The sequence below is a fragment of the Phyllobates terribilis genome, unplaced genomic scaffold, assembly GCF_046119375.1.
Source record: "Phyllobates terribilis strain yellow unplaced genomic scaffold, ASM4611937v1 Scaffold_1__5_contigs__length_1240528914, whole genome shotgun sequence".
NCBI lineage: Eukaryota > Metazoa > Chordata > Amphibia > Anura > Dendrobatidae > Phyllobates > Phyllobates terribilis.
The window spans coordinates 617,446,474-617,449,320 of record NW_027362761.1 but is presented as its reverse complement, the minus strand read 5'-3'; the positions used below and the strand labels follow the sequence as shown (position 1 = coordinate 617,449,320).

The window sequence follows — 2,847 nt, the reverse complement described above, 5'->3', positions numbered from 1 at the left end:
CTTTTCCATTCCGTTGCAGTGTGTCGGTCAAGCTATTCACACTAGGTCGCTCTGAATAGTATTAGACATCAGTAATCAGACTGAAATCAAAGTGATAAAGGAATCATTCAGAGCTAATCCTGCAGATAAGCAAATATCAACATGCAGCATTTCAATGAAAAAGTTAGGTCAATGCAAGTTAGCATCTCCATAGCTGGTAGCTACAACCTCACACCCAATGTATTCAACCCTCTATTGTCTATTCACATGCAATTACAGGAGTGTCAACTGACCATACATGGAGATTGGGAAGTGAACAGAAACTAGATGACTGGTAGGGTGCAAGGCACAGGTAGTTTATATGCAATTACCAGAGTGTCCACTAACTGTAGACCAGTCTACAAGAACATTATTGAAATGCAAATTCACTGAAAGGCTAATAAAGTATACTAAACTTGTGAATTGACTCAACCAATCAGAGCTCAGACTTGTGTGCCTCATTTACACCCCTTATATAAACCAGTCCTTGTATACTCTGGTCAGGGATTTTCTCTTTCAGGGACCACGTCTACCTCAGGGACACTGACTTGGCTTTTTTTTTTCTTTTCCCTTACAACTTCTAAGGGACAAAAAGTGGATCTTATCCAGGAAAGACTTGTCTGCATTGCTTCCCAATGTACAGTAGAGATAGATCTACAGGAGAACATCCAAGTGTTACAGAAGCTTGGAAATGGGAGCAATGGCTCTGTGCTCATGGTACATGACAAGAAAACAGGTCAGTGTGGTCAATTATCTATAGATATGGAATTATGTTAAGATCATTACAAGATGGTATCTCCATGGTTTAGATATAATGGAGGAGTTTTATATATTGTCCATGCATTTAGGTACATGGAAAAATGGTGTAAATCGTCCCAAATTTATCAGACGTGTATTTGACTTAATAAAATCTTAGTTCTCTCTCATATTAGAATCATAGTTGAAGAATCAATGAGTAAGAGGACATGTTCACAATAATTTTGGTAGTTTTATTCAGACTAATGAGACAACACTATAAAGACCTATAATGTGATACAAGGAATTCTGTATCTTTTATCAATAGATCAAAAAATGGCATTGAAGGTTCTGAAGTAGAATAAAACAACTGAATTTGCCTCTCATGGAGTTCAGCATGTCTTCCTTCCTCTCCTTCCATCCCAACATCATCGGAACTTATGGCATTGCCTTCAAGACATGTGACCACTTTGCCTTTCCTTTGGAGCTGGCGATGGGTGACCTGTCCTGTCTTATTACACCTCATGTAAGTTGAAGTCCCTGAATTACCCAGAAAACTACAATCCTAATATTCTTTGTTCCTGTAATATTGTCGTGTTGACCTTCTCTATTCCAGAATGGACTTCCAGAAGACACAGTAAAGAGATGTGCAGCGCAGCTCTCCAGTGCCCTGGAATTCATAGACAGTAAAGGGTTGGTGCATCTGGATATCAAACCCAAAAATATCTTGGCATTTGATAAGGATTGCCACTGTATCAAAATTACAGACTTTGGCCTTTGATGTGTCAAAGGGTCAATGATGAAAAAAAGGTTTGGCACCATCTCATATGGCTCCAGAGATGACACAACTTACTGACATGGACACTTTGCGACTGGACTACACCTTGGATGTATGGGCCTTAGGGATTGGTCTCTACCGCTTGCTCACAGGAGATTTGCCCTGGCAGGCTGCAGTTTCCACAGACAATGTTTACTGTAGTTTTGTTGAATGGCAAAAATTTGAGAGTGTTGGGCCACCATCACCATGGAGCAGATTTCTACGTGGAGTACTAAATATATTCAGTGGACTTTTAGCCATAGATTGTAATAAGAGAAGTAAATTGACTGATGTATTGACCTTCTTGGGTGAATGTTGGAAAGAATAAATCTCACAATAAACCAACTTTTTTAACTGCTCTATATATTGTATTATTGCAATCCTGAAAACAGATGAAAGCAGATTCACACTGAGCACATGTGACAGATGTGACAGACGTGACAGTCTGGAGACACCGTGGAGAGCGATCTGCTGCCTGCAACATCCTTCAGCATGACCGGTTTGGCTGTGGGTCAGTAATGGTGTGGGGTGGCATGTCTTTGGAGGGCCGCACAGCCCTCCATGTGCTCGCCAGAGGTAGCCTGACTGCCATTAGGTACCAAGATGAGATCCTCAGACCCCTTGTGAGACCATATGCTGGTGCGGTTGGCCCTGGGTTCCTCCTAATGCAGGACAATGCCAGACCTCATGTGGCTGGAGTGTGTCAGCAGTTCCTGCAAGATGAAGGCATTGAAGCTATGGACTGGCCCGCCCATTCCCCAGACCTGAATCCGACTGAGCACATCTGGGACATCATGTCTCACTCCATCCACCAATGTCACGTTGCACCACAGACTGTCCAGGAGTTGGCGGATGCTTTAGTCCAGGTCTGGGAGGAGATCCCACAGGAGACCATCCGCAACCTCATCAGAAGCATGCCCAGGCGTTGTAGGGAGGTCATACAGGCACGTGGAGGCCACACACACAATACTGAGCCTCATTTTGACTTGTCTTGTCTTAAGGACATTACATCAAAGTTGGATCAGCCTGTAGTGTGTTTTTCCACTTTTATTTTGGGGGTGACTCCAAATCCAGGCCTCCAATGGTTAAAAAAATTGATTTCAATTGATGATTTGTGTGATTGTTGTCGTCAGCACATTCAACTTTGTACAGAACAAAGTATTCAATGAGAATATTTCATTCATTCAGATCTAGGATGTGTTATTTCAGGGTTCCCTTTATTTTTTAGAGCAGTGTATGTTAGCCAAAGAGGCAGCCCTGACAGGAGAATGTTTGAA

General features: G+C 42.2%; 1 pseudogene; it reads left to right on the top strand.

Annotated features, from left to right (window-relative positions):
* The first annotated feature begins 1,138 nt into the window (after nucleotides 1-1,138).
* Nucleotides 1,139-1,898, top strand: LOC141153834 (serine/threonine-protein kinase SBK1-like; annotated as a pseudogene).
* The last annotated feature ends 949 nt before the right edge of the window (nucleotides 1,899-2,847 follow it).